This window comes from Perognathus longimembris, chromosome 25, assembly GCF_023159225.1.
Source record: "Perognathus longimembris pacificus isolate PPM17 chromosome 25, ASM2315922v1, whole genome shotgun sequence".
In the NCBI taxonomy this organism is placed as follows: Eukaryota; Metazoa; Chordata; class Mammalia; order Rodentia; family Heteromyidae; genus Perognathus; species Perognathus longimembris.
The window spans coordinates 8,498,736-8,520,279 of NC_063185.1; the positions used below are offsets into that span (position 1 = coordinate 8,498,736).

General features: G+C 39.1%; 1 protein-coding gene and 1 long non-coding RNA gene across 2 annotated transcripts in view; one reads left to right on the top strand and one right to left on the bottom strand.

The window, feature by feature from the left end:
• Positions 1-21,544, top strand: part of Commd10 (COMM domain containing 10) — a 76,853-nt gene that overhangs the window by 37,406 nt on the left and 17,903 nt on the right. The gene's annotated exons all lie outside the window — the stretch shown is intronic.
• LOC125341749 lies at positions 2,272-3,445 on the bottom strand. Its single transcript, XR_007209075.1, has 2 exons — positions 3,281-3,445; positions 2,272-3,070 (listed from the first exon to the last, which is right to left on the bottom strand). It is a non-coding gene; the product is annotated as an uncharacterized LOC125341749 (long non-coding RNA).

Genomic DNA, 21,544 nt, shown 5'->3' on the forward strand with positions numbered 1-21,544 from the left:
AATTGTCTTTTTGTCTGACATGAGGCTATAGCCATTGGGAGGTTCATATTTAGTTTATACTTATAGATTAGATGGATCTACATCCAAGTAAGTGAAATGATAATCCCTTGTATTACAGAAGTACAGGAAGGAAGGTTGGAGACCTCTTGATTTTCTGTTTTTGTTTTTGTTTTGTTGTTGTTGTTTTCTGTTGCTCCTTTAAGAGCTTGTATAAAGAGGATGTAGTGTTAAAGAATGGGTATCTCGGGCTGGGGATATAGCCTAGTGGCAAGAGTGCCTGCCTCGGATACACGAGGCCCTAGGTTCGATTCCCCAGCACCACATATACAGAAAACGGCCAGAAGCGGCGCTGTGGCTCAAGTGGCAGAGTGCTAGCCTTGAGCGGGAAGAAGCCAGGGACAGTGCTCAGGCCCTGAGTCCAAAGCCCAGGACTGGCAAAAAAAAAAAAAAAAAAAAAGAATGGGTATCTCTCATTTATCAGGTGTTTTTTTTTTTGTTTTTTGTTTTTTTTTAAGTTTCAGAACACTAGTATCAGAGACAGGAACATCAGTGCTTTCTATGTTACATTCTTGTCTCTAGTGCTGCTTTCCATTCTTCCCTTTGGCCGCTAGGTAATGAGGGCCTCCCATCGTGGGGCCATTGTGTGTCCTTCTAAGAAATAAGAGACCTTAGTGCTTCCTGTCGTGGTAGAGATGCGTGACTGTTTTGCCTCCACGATAGCTTCACCTCTGGAAATGGTAGCCATGGTGTGAAGTGCTCTTACCACTCTACTCCAGTATGGGCAGTTAATTTCACCTTTGTACCTCCTCCCAACTCCTGTGTAACCCCAGAATATAGTATGCTCACCTTTTCTTCTCTGGTGTCAGATCTCCTGAAGTCCATCAGTGCTTAGCAGCTTCCTGATTTAGTAGCTCCTGGTAGACATTCCTGTGTGTGCAGCCCCCATGACACCCCGGTGGGCTGGGCAGCAGTGGACAGCTTTTCCTTCCTTGTGGAGGTTACCCATGTGGGTGCAGCTGTTTGGTCTGTTGTCATTTATTAGTTGTAATTGTAAGTGTTTCAAAGGGTAGGGACCGTAGGAATTACTGGTTGGTGTGTTACCTAGTATAATAGGCATTTAATAATGGAAATACTTAAAAGCTTTTTGGTGGAGAGAAGCATACTTTCCATCTCCCTGTTCCACTGAGTAGCTAGAGGTAGCAGTGACATACTTTATTTCCCCCCAGCCGGGTTCTCTCTTCCCTGTTGTCCTGTCCATTACACCCAAGGCTCACTTTCTGCTGAGCCCTTTTATGGAGTTAGCTGTTGCATTCTCACGCTTTCCTACAGCTTTAGCAGTGTGGTTTTGAGTAGCAGGTACTGCTTCCAAAGTAATTACAACTCGTTAAATCCAACTTTGGGAAAGTCTGATTGTATGTTGTAATTTTCTAAATCTTTACTTTGTTTGCTTTTTCATTTGTGTTATGTCTTTTTTCCTTTGTGCTTGATGTGCTCATTTCTGAACCCTTTCCCCTAGCAAGTTAGTGTTTTTTTTTTTTTTCCAAGTCTTACCCTAAAGCTTTTCAAAGGTATACAGTTATTGGCCACTCTTGGCTAAATCAGCTCTTTTTAAAATTTTATAGTTTGCATTTTATGTGCTCTAGTTTGACTCATTTAATAAATACTTTTCCCCCCTTTCTGGTATTTCTGTTTTAACTTTTTTTTGGCTTTCCTCTGACCTAATTTATGGGCAGGGGGAGGGGAGATTAAGTAACACTTTCTAATAAGTGCACACATGCAAGCATGATAAGCTTCTTTATAAAACCTTTCATTGTTTTACAAGAGGAAAGATTATCAGAGCTGACCACAAACTTCATAAGTTGCCAATTTGGTACACCAAATTGGTCAGTTAAGAAAACATGGATTCTTAACATAGCAAATCAAACTGGAAGAGTACTCTACGCTTCTCAGTTCTAAAGAAGTCCTTGGAAGGACTGCTGTTTTCATTAGGAGAGGAAAAATGGAAAAGAGATTTATTTGTCCATTCATATGGCTGACATGGTGTTTTTTTAAACTGAAATCCATGTTATCTACTTCCTATTTAAACTGTATTAAAATTAAAACACTAAGAAATAAGTCAACATTGAAAATCCAAAAGCAATTCATAAAAATATATGAGTGACATGTTATCTTTAGTTCTAGTAATGCTTGTTGAAGCATTTTAAAGTAATTTTCTTAAATCATCTGTTAAAAACAGTATGTTTCTGTATACTTAACAAGTTTTTTTGGGGGGGCACAGATCTGTTTGGCAGTCTTGTTTGAGATATTGTTAGCAATTCACAGAAATGGTGACATATTAATTAAAAAATAACTTTAGTTATCTCTTGTCAAACCTAAGCATTTGATCCTATTAAAATGATATTTGTTAATGACTGTAAGAATGACAACAAAGGAAGATTTGAAACGTAATATTTAGCTGCTGTTAAAGAGGATGTACTTGATACTTTGAAATTTGCCTATAAATCAGGGTGTGTTTGTTTTAATAGATCCTATCACAAATTTATTTTTATATATTATTGTTTATCTAATCAACATTTATGAGTTGTCTGTTATGATTGGGGTATTTGTAGCTCCTCTCCCCTCACTGAGCAGACCGTGTTTTCTCTCCTCTTATAATCCATGCTAAATGCAACTGTGGTTCACCTTCACAGTGTAACCTCACCTGAGACCCTCCTCCCTTCACCGCAGCAGAGCTGCCTCCCCTGTGCGTTTTGCCTAAGTGGGACCCTATTTCCCCTCAAATCCTCATCCTTGTAATGTTCTATATTTAATTGCACTCTTTTTTCATGCTATGCCTATATATTTTTTACTGCCTATGTTTATATTAGTGTCCTCAATAGAATGAAAGCTTCATGGATGAGTGGTTCACCTTTTCTTACATAGCTAATCTTAAGTTTTCCAAATGTAGAACGTATAATACCTAGTATGCGTTAGGTATATGGCAAAAGAAATAAATGCTGTACAGAGACAGGGACTTGGTGCAGAGTGATCTTGACAAAAATAGGTAAGCCACTATTTTTTATGCTAATTACTTTTTTTTGCCAGTCCTGGGCCTTGGACTCAGGGCCTGAGCACTGTCCCTGGCTTCTTCCCGCTCAAGGCTAGCACTCTGCCACTTGAACCACAGCGCCGCTTCTGGCCGTTTTCTGTATATGTGGTGCTGGGGAATCGAACCTAGGGCCTCGTGTATCCGAGGCAGGCACTCTTGCCACTAGGCTATATCCCCAGCCCCTCTAATTACTATTTTTGATACTAGTCAAAAATAGTACCTTCACTAGGTGCTCATGGCTCACACCTATAATCCTAGTTACTTAGGAGACTGAGACCTGAGGATCAAGGTTAAGAGCCAGCCCAGAAGGAAAGTCTGTGAGACTCTTATCTCCAATTAAACACCAAAAAGCCAGAAGTGGAGATGTGGCTCAAGTGATAGTAAACTAGGCTTGAGACAAAGTTTAGAGGCAATGCCTAGGCCCTGGGTTCAAGTCCCAGGAGCTGCTCACACACACACGCCACGCGTGCACACACACACACACACAATTGTACCTTAACATACTTTTGTTTAATGCATTTTTTATTTGATGAATGAAGGACTCTGCAGAAATTTAGCTTTGATAGTTATTTTTGGAAACTTTGGACAATATATACCTGAATGTGTAACTCAGAAACTCCACTTCTAGGTAATATGCCCAAGTGAAATGGAGACATATGTTCATTAAAATGCCCTGACCAACAGTTTCACAGCAGTTGAAATAGACAAGTAGTGGGAAATAGCCCATCAGTCATAGAATTAGGTACTTAGTTTGGTGTAGTCATACAATGCAATACTAAGTATTGATATGAATATAGAAATTATGTCCTTAAGCACATGGATGAATCACACAAATGCAGTGTTAAGTGAAAGAAGCCAAAAGTCTTAAAGAATGCATATTGTGTGATTTTTATTGGTATAAAGTTCAGTGTTGTTATATTTCAAGACACCCTTGAAAGGGATGTGATGAGCGACATTTAGGATGTTGATGTGCTTTATACTTAAAGATATTACAGATGGCAATTCCTATCTTGAAAGCACAAATTTAGTGACATGTTTGGTGGAGTACAGAAAGTGCTTTAAGTGAACTGGGAAAGGAATCATACATGGAAAGACGAAATTGTAAGTAATTGTAATGCCTGTAAGTATTGTCTTTTGTCTTAAGTGCTAGATGTTGCTAGAGGACTAAGATCAGCCTCCCCCCTTTTAAAAAACAAATTCAGATCCCTCAATTCAAGTCATTTTATGATGAAGAGGCTGAGCGATTTTATTTTGTACTAGTATCAGGACTTGAACTCAGCACCTCATTTCTTGCTCAAATTTTTTGGTTGTGACTAGTGTTGGTGATGGTGGAGGCAGAGGTGGAAGAGAGGGAAAAGAAGGGCTGGAACAGATGTTGGAAAAAAGTGTCAAGTGTGACGAGTTAGACCAGAGTAGCAGATGTGTTGAACTTCTGGTTTAGAACTACAGAACATAGCTGGGCACCAGTAGCTCATGCCTGGGCAAGCAAGATTGGGAGATTGTTGTCTTCAATTAAGCCCCAGAAAACCAGAAGTGGTGCTGTGACTTAAGTGGTAGAGTGCTAGTCTTGAACAAAAAGCTGAAAAAGAGCACCTGGGCTTTGAGTTCAAGCCCTAGTACCAGTGTGTGCATGTTCATATGCATAGAACACAACACACACACACACACACACACACACACACACACACACAAATTTAGAACATAGACTGAAGCCATGGCTAAAGTACAGAGTATTAGTCCTGAATAAGCAAACTGCTGAGGTGCTGAGTTCAAGCCCTGGTTATCCACCCCCCCCCCCCCATATCCCGAGTAAAATATTGAACATAAGCTAGTAAGCTATATGTTATTTTAAGAAATTACTTCTGGCCTTTGGTTGAAGCTAGATAATGGATTTACCATTCTAACCTTATTTACTTTAAGAAAACTTGCTGGAGTTTTAATGGTTTGCTTTAATGTGATAGTGGTGTCATATATTTTAGCATGTAGTCTGGGCTGGCCTGAAACTAGTAATCTTCTTGTCTCAGCTTTTCAAGTTCTGGGATTGCAAGCATGCACCACTGTGCCTGATTTTTCCTTCTTAATATAGAGGTAACAGTACTAAAGTTGCCTGTGGTGTTACAATTCCTGGGAAAGGAAAAGCCTTATCACTGGCAGAGCCGATAGGAAGCGGACAGTTGCTCTGAAGTGAGACAGTCCAGGCCACGACCACACTGATAATGCCGTCCAGTACCATGGATTAGAGGTTTCATCCTTAAATAAAGGTTCACTGTGCGATAGCTTTGGCACAGTGTTTTAGATACAAAAGAAACATTTTTTTAACATTAGGGAAGTTCTTTTCTTTGGTTTATATTTTTAACCATTACATAAGATTTTTACTATTGGAAAAAATAGATAGCAGCCGCTCACATGAAGGAAAAACAAACTTTCATAGAGTTTTGATGGGAATTACTTCTTGTTATGTTTCTGTTAATTCAAAAGACTTACTGGTATTAACTAAAGAGAGGAAATCTGGCCACATTAACACAGCCCATGTACAATAGACTGCACGTGTGTAGATGAAAACCACTGTTCTGTGCTTGCAATCAAAGCATAGAGACATCTTAGGTTTGCATAGAAATACTCATGGCACATTAGGTTGTATTTTTATGATCCCATATTTCACTGAAACTATTACAAATAAAGTAATTACTAGTAAATGTTTTATATGTATAAATCATTTGTATATAATATTATGTATAATATGTCTAGCATAGAACTCCTAAAGTGGATATAAATTAATAATATCAGTCCTAAATTTCTGTTGTGCCAAAGTTTTTAGTTTCTTCTTTAGTGTGCTGTGTCTTTAGTACAAAGAAGGTAAATCCTTTTCTGTTAAGGGTGTAGATTTAGATAGATAGAGAGATAAGTAGATAGATAGATAGATAGATAGATAGATAGATAGATAGATAGATATTTTGGAGAGGAAACAGATTTAAATAGCTACTTTTGAATGTCCTTTGAGGGAAATAGTCATTAAATTAACCTTAGAAAACAAAAAAAATTAATTTTTTTTTTTTTTTGCCAGTTGTGGGGCTTGGACTCAGGGCCTGAGCACTGTCCCTGGCTTCTTTGTGCTCAAGGCTAGCACTCTGCCACTTGACCCACAGCGCCACTTCTGGCCGTTTTCTGTATATGTGGTGCTGGGGAATCGAACCCAGGGCTTCATGTATGGAAGGCAAGCACTCTTGCCACTAGGCCATATCCCCAACCCAAAATTAATATTTTTATAAAAAGATGTTTGATTTCTAAGAGTAACAAGTGGTCATTAAGGAAGAATGGATATATAGCTGTGTCTAAGATGCCTAAATTGACGGCAGATGTCTCTTTGCAGAAATCAGTCCACTTGTTGAGCAAAGAGGAGAGGCATTTTTCAGTTGGTCCAGCTGCAGCAGCTCCCGGTCTGGTGGTTCACAAGTTCCTAGATAGCAGGGAGCTAGCACGTGTTTATAGGACACAGTTTCTTGGTGAGACTGCGTAGAAGGATGGAAATGTCCTGGGAGGACCCTGGAGGACAGTGTTGGGTACTGGAAGAGTAGCAAGGACTCAAAAGAACTTAGGGTTAATTTCAGACAATTTAGACAAATTCCAGCTTAGGGCCTTGACTCTACTCCTATGTGAATAGTCTTAAAGTGTTAGAGAGTAGTTGGTTTCTCTCCAGTATTCTTAGGTTGAATCTCTGATTCCCAATGTGACATTTTCTGGAGGTGAGATCTTTTTAAAAAGGCAGTTAAGGTGAATGAGCTTGTGAGAGTAATGTCCTGATGCAGTGTTTTTGGTGTATACTACTCCAGGATCTCAGTGCTAGGTCACAGGGGCCATGGAGGGCTTAGTGGACAGATCAAGGAGAGAGGCCTCGGAAGAAATCACCAGCTGACAATTTGACCTTGGACTTCTTGCCCCCAAATTCCTAGGTTAAAACACTCTGCTATTGTATTGTGGCAGCCCCATCAAGCCAGTATAGAAAGGAAAATTCTCTTCTCTTTCTTCCCCTTCCTTCCCTCTTTCTTTCTTTGGAATAATATGGTACGCAGAATAATAGGCCCCTACATATACTGGATTCTAATCCCTGAACTCTGTAACTGTGACTTGGAAAAGGAAATAGACTTTTTATTTGATCACATGATGATCTGAGGTATAAGAGTTATCTGGACAGACTCTAACCATGGTCACAACAGAGGAGCAGGTGGATTGACGTCACTGTGTGGAAGTTGTGTGAACTCCAAGTCAGAGACTTGAATGGTATGACACAGGACAAAGGGCGCTGACCCCCAGGTCTACAGTGGGATGGCACAAATCAAAGGGTGCTGACCTCCAGAGGTTGGAAGAGATGAGTACAAGACTTTTGGAGATGGTTTTGGACTTTGTGGGTTAATAGATTACTGTTGTTTTGAGCCATCAAGTATGTGGCGGTTTGTCATAGCAGCCACAGGAGGCTGATACCAATGGAACACCACACACATCCGTGTCTATGGATCCTCTCTCGTGCTTCTGAGTCATCATCTTTGCCTGTTTGTTTGTAATGAATTTAAGCTGATTATTTTTCTACTTTTGAGCCATCATCTTATTCTTCAATTCTACTTAGTCATGATAATTTTTAAAGTACTGATTTAGTAGTATTTGGATTTCTTAATTCGTGACTGGAATGTCATTAGAAAATAGTCTTTGTCGTGTTTTGGCCTTAAAAGTTCCACTAAACTTATTTGAATATACAGTTTAGAGCCCAGATTATGCTAACTGACAGGCAGACACCAGTGCTGAAGTGTACCTTGATAGGAGGTTGGGGGCTATTTTTATTTTAGTCAGGAAAAAGCCATATGAAAGGAGTATTTAGATAATCAGATGTAATAGCTCATCCAGAGTCATCTTTAGTTACCTATGCAGCATAATCAGGAATGACTGCCTCAGATGACAACACTGCTGCTGAATTTCCTGAGCACATTTCCATCCACTCATGTTCTCGTAAGAATGGATCAGAAAGCAGAGGGACTCTGTCACTGGAGAATGTCTTCCAGAATGATGCAAGGTGATGACACGTATCTGTACCTGTGATCCTCTCATTCTTTTTTCCCATTTGAAAGAATGAACATCATCAGCCCAATCTTTGGGCTGACCATACAGAGTGTCTGAGCTGGTGGCCTCCAACTTTTTTTGTGAGAGAAACAAGTGGATTTATGTAAGATCCATGGCCTCACAGTCATATAAATGCTGAAAAATAATCAAACTCACCTGTTATTCTAGGCTTTCAAATACACTTATGTGTAACTCACCAAGCAGACAATAATGTTTCTGAATTTGTGGTGTCTTTAATCATTAATGTTTTCTGCCAACAAATACCAGCTTACACCTACTCTCCTAAGGGAGTATCTTCTAAACACCAATCTTTCTTGTTATTGCTGAGATACACATGGTTGTATAGTTACCATGTTGCCAGTTAGTCCTGGATCCCTGGGGAGAGGCTCTGTTTACAAGATGCCTTAGTAGTGCTTTGTAAAAAAAAAAAAGTTCTTAGGTTTTAACACTAGCTACTGGTGTTTATTTGAAAAAGTATAGGTACTTCCATTTTCTGACTATGGAATTTACACAGATTGAAGGCTGTTATTGTTGCTTTCTCAGTGTTGGTGGACAGCTTCTATTTTTATCAAAGTGTCCTTAAATTTAAGTTTTAGGTATAATTTCAGTTTGGCAAACTACTTGTGAGATGGCCCTGTAATTGTTTTGGACACCACACTTCTGTGTTCAGGCACCAGTCTTTATTTACCTGGTAGAAAGTCAAGCAGGGAATAAAGGTAGATTTAGGAGTTCTTCCTTTGCTTCCCAGAGGGAAAATAACTGCATAGATAGATAGAAAGAGCAGTAAACAATCCAGCCTATGACTGCATAGATAGATAGAGAGAAATGCCAGTAGACTGTCCAGCCCAGAAAACAAAAAACAAACAAAACCCAACCCCCAGGAACTTGTATTGAAGATCCCTGAGAAGATGAACTAAGTTAACTGATGTGTACCTCTCCTTTAGTTAACAAGAAAAGGTGTGAGTAAGCAGGCCTTGGGCATCTACCAGCATTGATAAACACATAAAACCCTCCAACATAAATAAGATGGAGAAAGCATACTAATGTTCCCTGGGGGGTACAGGAGTTACAGTGGTCACAGAGCACATTTAAGTGGAAATTGTAATGCCCTGTTCCTTGTACTGAGAGTGAAATCCATTTCAAGCCTGTAATTCTGTTCTCATTAAAATAGTCCCAAGAGTTGAAGAAAGTAAATAATCAGTCCATATGGAGCTTGAGAAAAGTTAGTTTTAACTGTTGGCATTAAATTTTAATAGTTTAATTTGGAAAGCTATTCATCCTGAAATCTCATTTGGTAAAAATATGGATTCTTGTTCAACTGTTTTGGTCAACAATTACAGTCTCTGGAGCCATTAAGCTAGCAAACTCTTATAGCCCAAATGACATTAAATTGACACACTGACTCATCTAGTTAAATGGAAGCATGCTTTTAGAAACAAAAGATTCTACTTGTAGCCATAAAGTTCATACATTGTTTCTTTTTTGTGTGTGTGGGTAATGGGGCTTCAACTCAGGGCCTGGGTGTTTGCTGTTCCTTTAGCTCTAGCTCAAGGCTAGTAGTGCTCTACCACTTTGAGCCACAGCGCCACTTCCTACTTTCTGTGGTTAATTGGAAAAAAGAGTTTTACAGGGACTGCCTGGGCTGGCTTTGAACCACAATCCTCAGATTTCAGTCTCTGGAGTAGCTAGGATTATAGGTGTGAGCCACTGGCACCTAAATTGACACTTGAATTTAATATTTTATTTAGGAATGTGAGGTTGGGCAGAATGATAATCTTAGAAGAAATTACTTCAGTTCCTCATTTTGACCTTTTTTTTTTTTTTTTTTTTTTTTTTTTGGCCAGTCCTGGGCCTTGGACTCAGGGCCTGAGCACTGTCCCTGGCTTCTTCCCGCTCAAGGCTAGCACTCTGCCACTTGAACCACAGCGCCGCTTCTGGCCGTTTTCTGTATATGTGGTGCTGGGGAATCGAACCTAGGGCCTCGTGTATCCGAGGCAGGCACTCTTGCCACTAGGCTATATCCCCAGCCCCTCATTTTGACCTTTTGTTCATAGAAGAAACTGAAAATCAAAGGAAAAGATCATTTAGCAAAAGGTTCCCTTCCCCCCTCCTTCCCCCACATAGTCCCTGAGCTTTTTCATTCAAGGCTAGTGCTTTACCACTGGAGCCACAGTACCACTTTGGCTTTTTTTTGTGCTTCATTGGATATAAGAGTCTCATCATGGACTTTCCTACCCTCAGAGCTCAGTCTCTTGAGTAACTAGGATTTCAGGCATGAACCACCAGTACCTGGCCATTTGGCAGTTTTTATATTATGGTTGTTTTAGTTGATTTGTGTCTTCAGATTGCTCTTGATTAGAGTATATAAATAATACTTTGTGCTTCTTTAATTTACTTGTCTTTTTAAGATATCTTCTACTGCTTTTGCCATTTATAAATTATATCTAATCTATAGACAGGAATCAGAGTTCTAAAAAGGAAAGCGCATGGTTCCTAAAGTTCCTCAGACCCCATCTCTTCCCGTAAAAGCTGGGCATGGTGGTGCTTAGCTGTCATTCTGGCCATTAGGGAAGTTTAAATAGGAGGATCATGGTCCAGGCACACCCAGGCATATAAGCAAAACTCTACCTCGAAAACAACCAAAGCAAAATATGCAGAGGGCATGGCTCAATAGGCACAAGGACTTGAGTTCAAACCCTGGTACAGCCACAGTATCTTGTAAGGTTCCTTGACAAAACCCACAGTTACTGGAATGGAGGCAGCAAAATGAGGTGAAGACAGATGGAATGATTCAAAAGCCAACACTCAGTTTATGTGAGGAAAATAAGATTCTTGTTCTTGCCTTGAGAATGAAGGTATTCGTATGGGCTCTCTTTGCCAGTTTATTTAATTTCCTTCATTTCTGAATGGCCACCTGTGTCATTTCTAGTATGACTGAAGAATTTCTGTTAGCATTTCTTGTAATTGAGGTTTAATTGCAGTCTATTCTCTTAATTTTGTGTCTTTGAAATGTTATTTTCATTTTATTATTGAAGGATGACCTTACTAAAATAGAATTCTTGCTTGTACTTTGAATGTTGTCCAATCACTTTAACTCCCATAAACTCTTATGAGAATTCAGGTATCTGTCTCAGTGTTTTTCCTTTTGTGGAAGGAATATCAGCTTTTTCTGACCCCACTGAAGAGCTAAATGTGCTCAGTATTCATTTTCTTTTTATACTTGTTAAATTTTGTTGAATTTCTTATCAATTGAGACAGTTTCAGCTATTATGTTTTTTTCCCTTCCTCTTTATTGCCTGTTCTGCTAAGTGTCCAACCAGCATATGTCAGATAACTTCACTTATCTCACAGGTCTCTAATACTTCAAACCAGATTACTTAAGTATTTTCTCACTTTTGCCTTGAATTTTTAAAAATTTTCATCTTCAATTTGACCAGTTCTGCCATTTCTAACTTTTTTTTCCTGTGTCCACTTGGTGAATATTCTATTTCAATTTTACTTTTCAGATACAGAGTCTTTATTTTATTAGGTTCTGTTTTCTTTTGACATTACTTATTTGTTGACCCACAGATAGTATATTATCTCTCAATTCTTTGAGTGTAATTATATTATTTTATTCTTGTTGTGTTATTTTATATGCTAAATTCAGCATATAATCCCATTTAGAGTTAATTCTGTTGATTTGCATTTCCAGGTAAGAATATGTAACATGTTATTTCTTTGCACATTTAGAAATACTTGGTTGAAAACTATTCATTGTCATTTCTGTAGAAAGGACACTGGGTTTTCTTGTTGTTCTTGCAGGCAGTCAGTTTCCCTGGCTTGAAAGTACAAAGTTTATTGCCTGTGAAGTGTCCGCTCACCCCTACTCACAGAAGTTTCTACTGCTCCTTCTTAGTCAGATTTCCTGTAGGTCTTCCTTGTACCTTATGTCTGCATAATTTAGCAGTCAGCACAAAAAGCTGTTGGCAGAAACATTGCTCACCTCCTCCGTCAATGCCTTTGCTCCTCAGAATTCCATCCTAATTGACAGCTCTGTGCTGGCTCTTGGTTCTGTACTCTGACATATCAAACCTGTCCACATTCATCTTTCTCCCACTCAAGCTGCAAATGATTGATGGATTTGCTCCAGTTAATAAGAGAACCACAAAATTAAAAAATCTGTTTTCTCCTTTCCTGCTTTTTCACTAGACTTCTTGTATAAGCTTGCTGTCAGCCAGTTTGTGTTGTGGATTTGGGTTTCATGCCATCTGATGTTGACTTGGTGCCAAAACTTTCCCTTTAAAAATTTCCCTGCTTTTTCAGCTCTAGATTCCAACACCATTAGCCAGTATGATTTTCTTTCTTCCTCCACTTTTTTGTTGGCTATGGAGTTAGGTCTGTACGCTAAGGCATACAGGATGCCATGAATTCTGTTCTTTATTATTATTATTTTTTTGCCAGTCCTGGGGCTTTAACTCAGGGTTTAGGTGCTATCCTGAGCTCTTTTGCTCAAGGCTAGCCCTCCACTACTTTAGTGACAGCACCGCTTCTGGTTCTTGAGTATGTAACTGCAGGTAAGAGTCTCACAGAGATTTTTCCGCTCTGGCTGGCTTCAAACCATGATCCTCATCAGATCTTAGCTTTCAGTGGCATGAGCCACTGGCGCCTGCCTGAACTCCCTTAATTGTTCTACTTTCAGTATTCTAACTTGAATTTTCTATTATATGTCTGCCACTCTAGAGGTATCTAAGTATGTTTATTTTTACCTGGTATTTCAGCATTTTTATCTCTAGGGTTGTGTGAGAACATCTCATAAGCATGAGCCACCTGGCTTGGATATATATTCTTAAAGTTTTAGCATTCCAAAGGTGAAGAAAATCCTAAGAGAGTCTAAGGTTAAGAAACCCAAAGTTAGTAACAAAAGAAAATGAGTCAAATTGATATTTGGTTTCTCACCAGCAACGCTGAACTCCAGGCCACTGTCAAAAAGTTGTGTCTACCAGGGAAAGATTTTTCAGTCTTTCAGTCACACAAATTATCCACAAGTGTGAATGTAGACAAAATGAAAACATTCTGGAAGTTTATCTCCTTTTTTTTCCTTTTTTGTGGACATTTTCTGAAGATCTACTCCAATTAAATGAGAGAAAATGACTACAGATGTGCGAATCTAACTCAGAATAAGCTTAGGAAAGTGAAGTACCTGAATGTCTAATTGTCAGTTTTGCAGTTGTGTACGACAACAAGTGACTCATCTTGGAACTAAAAATCTAACAAGCAAGCATCAGTCTTAAGATGAACAGCTGAAGGAAGTTAGCTGCACAGCTCGTATAATTCTGAGTCCATAGGACTGAAGCCACTTTGCAAGGAATTAAAAAGTATTTATTATTAACTGACTCTCTGATCTTTTAAAACTAATGAACTGCTTATTCCTATTAGCTTATAATTGTGTCAGTTGTATCAGTTTTGTCTTCATAATTGTATCAGTGTGCTTTGTCTAACAGAAACAACAACAACAAAAAGGAAGGACCAGTGACTCATACCTGTAATCTCAGATACTTAGGAGGCAGAGGTTGGCTGATCACAAGTTGAGACCTGCCTGGGCAAAGTTAGTGAGGCTTTGTCTCAAAACCAAACATAAACAAAAAAGTAGGGGGCATGGCTCAAGTGGTAGAGCCTAGCATGCTTGAAGGCCTGAGTTCAATCCCCAATACTGAAAAAAAAATTTCACCTTTCATATATGACAAATATATGCATAAATGTCATATAGATGATGAAGTTACACATTCTCTCATAAGTAACTTTACATTTGAAGACACTTTTCTGTAGAGTGTATGCAAGTGGACTACAGGAGGGTTTGCTGTTAAAGTGGAAAGCCTCTGGCCCTGTGGCCTGCCCTTCCCTAGCTCTTGTGTGGCCTAGAGCCATTGCCATTTTCTGCAGCCATTCCTCTGCTGGCCATTTATCCTTTAAGGCAACTCTTCACAAAGGGACTTAGATTCCCTCTAAAGTCACTACTATTTAACCTTAGAGATGAAATTATCCTACTGGGTATGTTTTTAGAACTCATATTATTAGCTAGGTAGTCCATAACTCGATCTACACGTAAATTATTTATAGATGATTGCCAGTCCAGCCAGAGTGCCTTATTTAAATGCATATTACTGGACACTTCAATAGCTTCCCCATTTGAATGCTAAATTTTACTTTATTTCAAACATTTGCATAAGCAGTCTATAGCATTCCTAATTTGCCTGTTTTATTGTGTTAAAGTAATCGTTTTAAGGCATATGCATTGGATTGTTGCCAGCTTGAGAGTTTATATGTGAACTATGACTGTTCTTCCTATGTGTCATTGCTTTAATAATTATTGCAAACTTGAAATTGTTTTTAAATCAGTGCTGTTCAGTACTTTGTGTTTGTTTTTAAGACAGGCTTTCTCCTCAGGTGTCAAGTTGAGTGTGTGTGAGTTAGCCCGGCTACATTGGTGACCTCCTAGCATGGCTGTTTTATGGCATTCTCCATCTCTGCCTGCTAGGACTTGAGTGAAGGACCCATCTGACTTGGGTGCTGATTCAGTTTTACTTCTTCCATTGCTGCTTCTCCGCTGTTGCTGGCTTGTGTAGCTGACATCCACTCAGATTCAGGCTTCTCAGGTACAAGGCCAGTGGAAACCAGCCCTCTTCCTGCCTGTCTCCCTGACCCTCAGACATTAGCATCAGTGATGGTTGCCTTTTTGTGTGTGCATTTTTCTTCACTCTCTATATAAATACTTCAAGGGGCTTCCTGTCTGAAAGCATTCCTAAGACCCCTCCTCTGTGGGGCCATGTTGATCACTTCCTCTAGCCACAGAGTTCTGAGCCCCTTAGGAAAGAATAGTTTCCCACTCCTCCAGGGCGCGTCCTGCCCATGGCTTAGTTTAACATACTGTATGTTCTACCTGAGTGTTCACAGCTCACACCATGCCCACCTTATTGGTTTTGATAGCGTCTGTCACTTTTTGTCTAGGCTGATCTTGACTTTCTCTTCCCAATCTTCATCACCCAAGTAGCTGGGATTACAGGTGTGTGCCACCATCTCTGGCTTTACAGAAAAATTTACTGTTGTTGTTTCTGTTAGAGCCACAGTTGATTTGTGTGACTTGACTATGTACATACTTGTTTTTCTTTACTTTTCCATTGACATTTAAAACAGCACTAAACTAATAACCAAAAATCTGTCATTGGAGGCAAACCAGGTACATTGGTTATCTTTGGGTCCTGAAATGTACTAACATAATGAAATGGAAGACCCACAGGGGGAAATACAGTTTCTCAGTATTGGAATGGGTATGATTCGAAAGAAAACAATATTACTTTATTGACATCTTGTTTGAGCATTTCTAAAACTGAGGAGTAAATAAACCAAGTAAATGTAGAACACCTGTTGCTGTAATTTTATGCTAAATGTCAGTTTTTTATTATTTTTAGTGAAAGAGAATATTGAAGGGGTTTCCTTTAGAACATAGTTACTAGCTCTGTTCTTTCTTTACAAATGTTGCACCACATATTCAGACCCTCTTTAGTTGGAACCATTTCCGATAACTAAATGATTAGAATTCTTTTTGTTTGTTTGCTTTTTAGAGGTAAAATTATTTTTGCAGCTGACATGATTATGCAGCAGTACTGATGGAATCTATACAAATGCTCTAGAATTAGAGTCTTTAGTGAAGTTTCTAAATACAAGTCCAGTGCTCCAAACTCCATTGTACTTTTCTTTCTTTTTTTTTTTTTTTGGCCAGTCCTGGGCCTTGGACTCAGGGCCTGAGCACTATCCCTGGCTTCTTCCTGCTCAAGGCTAGCACTCTGCCACTTGAGCCACAGCGCCACTTCTGGCCGTTTTCTGTTTATGTGGTGCTTGGGGAATCGAACCTAGGGCCTCGTGTATCCGAGGCAGGCACTCTTGCCACTAGGCTATATCCCCAGCCCTCCATTGTACTTTTCTATAAAGTCCTAGTAATGATCATCATGAAATTCAAAGCTATGATCATGAGTATAGAATATCTAGGAAAAGAGCTTGACAAAATATTTGCAAAATCCATACACCAAAATTATAAAACAATGCAGAGTAACCAAATAAGATCCCCAAATAAAGTTTGTTTTTAATTGGAATATTGTGTATTATTCCAATGATTACTGTAGATTAGTGTTTTCCTCTTTCATCTCTCAGACATCTGGATAAATCAAATTGCTAGCTATGGGAAAGCATCAAATCCAGTTTTATAAACATATTTGTCTCAATGTAGAATTTGAATTTAAAATACCTCTGTGGTATCACAGTGATGTTGAAGTTACTGTGATATTAAAGAGGAACTCTAATTTTCAACAGAGTTGAGACTGCAAAATTGACTAGAGAATTTATAAATGAAGAGATAGTCAGGGTCCGTTCCCCCCTTTCACTCTTCTCCCTGCCTGGCCACCTAAGATTTGACTTCTGAAAGATAATGCTGGCACAACTGAGGTGGTTGATGCATCTGTGTCAAAAAAAGGTACCATTTTGTTCTTTAAGGACTGTTTTTCTATCGCCAGTCAAGACCTTTAGAGCATGTCATTGAGGTCAGGCGCTTAGCTGCCTGCATGTGTCGTATTTCTGGTTTGGAGGAAATACTTGGCAAGAGCACAGGTCCACATCTGAGTTTATGAAATGTAACCAGAAATGAAACAATGGCAATAAAGTAGTAAGTCGACATAATGATTCAATTAACTGTGATTCCCATAAATCACTGAACAGTCACATTTGTTTAGTGGTGTGGTTGTCATAAGTTTAATATCTAGAACTTTCCAAGTTAGTAAAATTGTTGTTTTTTCCCCCAATACGATTTAATGAGTTGTGATAATTTATGTGTTCGCCTAACTTCCATATACCTAGTTGATCCTTTGTATTCATTGCCTGTTTTGAAAAGGAAATCTGACTTTTACTTTCAGACAACTAGTTTCAATGGCTGAGATAATGGGAGAGATTACATTTTTATCTTTCCATTTGTAAGGAAACCTGTGGATCTGAAACAGACATGGAGTCTGGAAGATTTACTAGATGGAGAGGTTGTCATGATAGTGTGTCATCCATCCTTCAGAGATGAACATGGCTGTGCTTTCCAATCCACACATGATATACATTAAATTGAAAGCTGGAATTGTGTGGATTTGTTTAGGCACTCACGTAAGGCTAGTTTGTTGTGCAGGTCAGCAGGCGAGACTGTTTTCACAGACACCAGATTAGAAGTAGTCTGGTTGACAAAGGGGAAAAAAAGTAAGATTGAGGACTGAGCACCCATGATGATCACTAAAATCAAAGCATATGTAAGGGAATAGAAGAGAAACAGGGACATCACTTACAAGGCTTAGGAAAACTGCGAGAAGAAAAGTTGTCAGTGAGTTGGCAAATGAAGGAAGCTGGAAGAGGGCTTGCCAGCCGAATCCGTGGAGAGTCTGGAATTAGTAGAAAGGCAAGAAGAAGGTACTGAACCGAGACAGGGGAATTCATGGAAGGTCTGAGTCTAAAATTAGGGCCATTGGTTCCCTCACCAGGCTGATTCTGAGGAAAGGCAATGAGTCATGTGGAAGGAGGTCGTTTGTTGGTGCTTCTTGGTGCTCCATAACTGAGTCTGACTGTTGGCTTGCTATTAGCCTGCGGAATTCCTGCTGCCTGGCACACAGAAGCCTGCCATGGCCCACAGCTCCTAGTGAAGCGCTGCATGCAGGCAAGAAGATGCACACAAGCTACTTTAACTGTGAGGCCTGCCTCTCATTTCCCATGATGCTCTTGTGCTTACTATTGGTTTCATTGTTCTCTATGTGCTCTCCATTGCACAGATTCCTCACATTCTGAATCCATCTACTTTTAAAAAATTTTAATTGTTTTTATAAAGGTGATGTATGGAGGGATTACAGTCACATAAGTCAGGTAAAGAGTACATTTCTTTTTGTTATTAAAATTTTTTAGATTGTTACAGTTTATGTACAGAAAGGTTATGGCTACATAAGTCAGATAAAGAGGACATTTCTTTTTTAGACAGTGTCACCCCTTCCCTTGCGCTCTCTCCCAGTTTTTCCCTTCCACTCCCACCCACAAGTTGTGTAGTTCGTTTTGAACATGGTGTCTAGTGAGTACCACTGCTGCATTAGTTTGCACTTTGTCCCTCCATTTCCATGCCCCCTTTACCCTTCCAAAGACAAATAAATGAACAAACAAGACAAAAAGAAAACAAAAATGGATACAACGAAGAAAACCTTATTTCCATTTTCTGGAGTTCATTTTTATAAATATTACTTAATATGGTCAGATGCACATGAGCATTGTGCCTTTGTGTTCCTCTCCTAAGAATATCCTCCTTTGCTCTCACATTGTGTGACTGCCTAGATTCCCAGTGTATTTTATATCTAGCTTCTGTATAGGAGAGAAAACATGTGTTGGTTTTGTCTCTCTATCTCACTTAACATGATTTGTTCTAGATCCATTCATTTCCCTGCAAATGACATAATATTCTTTCTAATGTGTATAGGTGCCACATTTTTTGGATCCACTCTTCTATTGTGGGGCATCTGAGCTGTTTCCATATCTTGGTTATTGTGAGTAGTGCAGCAATGAACATGAATGTGCAATTGTCTTTTCAGCATCCTGGCTTGTGATGTTCTAGGTAGATGCCCAGGAGTGGTATGGCTGGCTTGTAGAGGTGGTCTATGTTTAGTTTTTGGAGTAACTTCGAGACTGCTGTCCAGAGTGGTTGTACTAGTTTACATTCCCACAAGCTGTGCTATAGGATTTATTTCCCCCCACATCCCCACCAATATTTGTTGTTGTTCAAATTCACAATGTTGGCTAATCTAACTGAGGTGAGATAGAATCTAAAAGTTGTTTTGATTTGCATTTCCTTTATGGCCAGGAATTTACTCATGTGTTTCTTTGCTACTCTTCCCTTTTCTGAGAAGCCTTCCTTTAGCTCCTTTGCCCATTTAATGATTGGTTTTTGCAGTTTGGGAGGGGTTCTTGAGCTGCTTGTATATTTTGGGTATTAGGTCATCGTTGGATGTGTTGCTGATAAAGGTCTTTTGGCTGTCTTTCTAGTTTAGTAACCATGTCCTTTGTGCCCCTGAGACTCTTCAAAAAGTTTCTGCCTATGCCTACGAGTTCTAATGTTTCTCCTACTTCCTTTTGCAGTGATTTCCAAGTTTCAGGTCTGATGTTGAGGTCTTTGATCCACTCTGAGTTGGTAATTGTGCATGGTGACAAACAGGGATCTATGTTTAGTTTTTCTCATATGGATGCCCAGTTGGAAGCTGAGTACTTTTAACTTCACTTTTGGTACCTTAGCCTTAGGATTCTATCAGTAATGCTTCCCTCGCCCCCCACTCTGAAGACATCTTATTAGCTAATACGTTGATAGAGTATAATTTAGGAATAATTGGTCTTTACATTTCATAGTCATAATTTGAAGTTAATAATATAAACCAACTGAGATTTAATAGTGTATCCCTGCTAACTGCAGATTGATTGACTTACTCTCTTGGGTTGTATCATTTTTGCTTGTAAGAGATACTAAATGCCTTATTAAGTCATTGAGAAATGTTGATCTTATTAACTGAAAGAACACATTTCTTGTTTTCATTCAAATCATTTACAGAATGTGAATCTAATGTAATGTTCAGAAAGATTTCAGTTAGACCCTTTCTGAACTTTTCTCATTTCTTTAAAATTTCATGGATATGTGTTTGAACTATTTCTATATTTAATCTCAGCTAAGTAAATGGCCCAAATATACATGACAGATTGCCTTCTATAAAAATTTCCAAAAGCTTTCACCGAGTATACTTGGCTTTGAGTCGCTGTGGATCAGAAGAAAAGAACCCACATGCAGTTAGTCAATCACTCAGTGGCAGAGCCCACAGGGAGTGAGGCCAGAAGAAAATGTGGTAAATTCCCAACTTTACACATTGTGGGATTAGTGAGCTTTTGAAAAGTATTATTTTTCTCCAAAGGTCAGAAACATTGATACTGACCATTATACTAAAGTATAATTTGAATATTTCTTCAATCTGTAATAGACTTTAGAGTACTATAGAAATTTTTTTTCCCCTCATTAAGATCTGAAGTCCTAGTTCCTGATCCTTGGATATTTGCTTAGTGATGGCAGAGGATAGACCCTTTTCCCATCCTCAGTCTCACATTTGTGATTCAAACAGGTCTTCTAGGTCTTGCAAAAGGCCATTATAGATATTTTCAATACTTTTTTTTTTTTTTTTTGCCAGTCCTGGGGCTTGGACTCAGGGCCTGAGCACTGTCCCTGGCTTCTTTTTGCTCAAGGCTAGCACTCTGCCACTTGAGCTACAGTGCCACTTCTGGCCGTTTTCTGTATATGTAGTGCTGGGGAATTGAACCCAGGGCTTCATTTATAGGAGGCAATCACTCTTGCCACTAGGCCACATCCCCAGCCCCTTCAATACATTTTATCTACTGAGTTGAAACATAGATTAATTTTTCTTCGAATTTAATATTTGAATCTTCTCTATTACCTGATTCAGATGCTTCATACCATAGAAACATTTATTTTCATCTGAAATTTATGAAAGGAAAATGCACATTGGGAAGTTGAGCAAGACAATAAGAGAAAGCAGCGTGGCCAGTTGCTTTTTTCCTGATGCGTATATAGTAGTGAAAGGCTCAAGTAGACTCAGAGTTCTCAGCAGGCTTCTCTTCCTATGGTTATCTGCTTCACATTCCTTTTTAGCAAGTACCATTTTTTTTTTCAGTAACTAGGCAGATTCCTAAGAAATAAAAGTATCATGTCACACTTTTCGGAACACAGAGAAACTGGTAGTCCCGTAGGTTAGTATTAGGGTGTCTGAGAATTCTTACAGGCTGCTTCTGTAGAGGATGGCATCAAGGTAAAGATTCTGTGTATATTTAATCTCACTTGAAGGCTGGTTAGATTTGACTTAGTTTCTTACAGTAAATCACTGTGGAACTTTTGTTATCATATATTGCAAAAAATAGTACTGGTGTCAGTATAATTCTTGTTTCTGTGGATAACCTGTGTCTACCCCTTTTCCCCCTGGAAGGCTTTGGGACTAGGAGGGGAGAGATTTGACGGTGGAAGAGTGTGGTATTGGCTTTGAACTCAGCCTCGAGGGGAGTAGCAGACACCCCACCCCCCAACCCCCTACTCTTCCAGCCTTAGTTTGAGTTTTGAATAGTCTTGCACTTTTTTCCTGGGTCGTGCCTCAGACTACAGTCCTTCTACCTCAGCTTCCTAAGTAGCTGGAATTACAAACATGCATCATTCTACTAAGCCTATGTTTTGGGATTTTTATCCTGAGTTTTATTATACATTAG